Source organism: Amblyomma maculatum, chromosome 1 (genome assembly GCF_055883805.1).
Source record: "Amblyomma maculatum isolate TAMU_Amacu chromosome 1, ASM5588380v1, whole genome shotgun sequence".
Classification (NCBI taxonomy): Eukaryota; Metazoa; Arthropoda; class Arachnida; order Ixodida; family Ixodidae; genus Amblyomma; species Amblyomma maculatum.
In genome coordinates this window covers 135,305,322-135,305,945 of record NC_139344.1, presented here as the reverse complement: position 1 = coordinate 135,305,945, position 624 = coordinate 135,305,322, and positions in this window count along the sequence as shown.

The window sequence follows — 624 nt, the reverse complement described above, 5'->3', positions numbered from 1 at the left end:
TTATTGTTCATGTAAATAAAAAAATATATATATATATAAGCATTTCATTGTAAGTCAGAGGGCGGCGGAGATTAAACAGTACTTTTTCCGATATGCTTTTTTTTTTTGCATCCGTTTTCTACTTTTATACATAGGGGAGTGTTTACATCATTCAATGCACTGTAGTGTGAAGACAGGAGCAACGACCTATTTATAATTGCGAGTGGCGACATTATGCCCCCTTGACAGGGCTATAGATAAATACTAGACCGATTCCGAGCTATGCGACTGTATTCGAGCGACAGTATCGGCGCATACCTTTGTTAACCCGATGAAAAAGGCTGTGTTTTCTAAAAGCAAATAACAGTTTTAGGTAGACTTTGTAAGGTTCCAGAGATGAGCCCTAATTGCATGCTGGACGTAGCGGATCTGCACTTCAGGAGGGGTGGGCGTTATACTGCACACAGCTATTCCTTGCCGAGGCTGCAGCCAAGTGCATGCGCTGAAGTAAGTCGCTTAATTTAGCTCCTACTCGGCCGCACGCTGCTAAGCGTTACTGAACCTGTTATTTCCACAACAGTATTCAATGAGCATTGGGTCTCCGCGCATATATTTCTCGCCTCCTTGACTGTCGTGCGTCGCGCG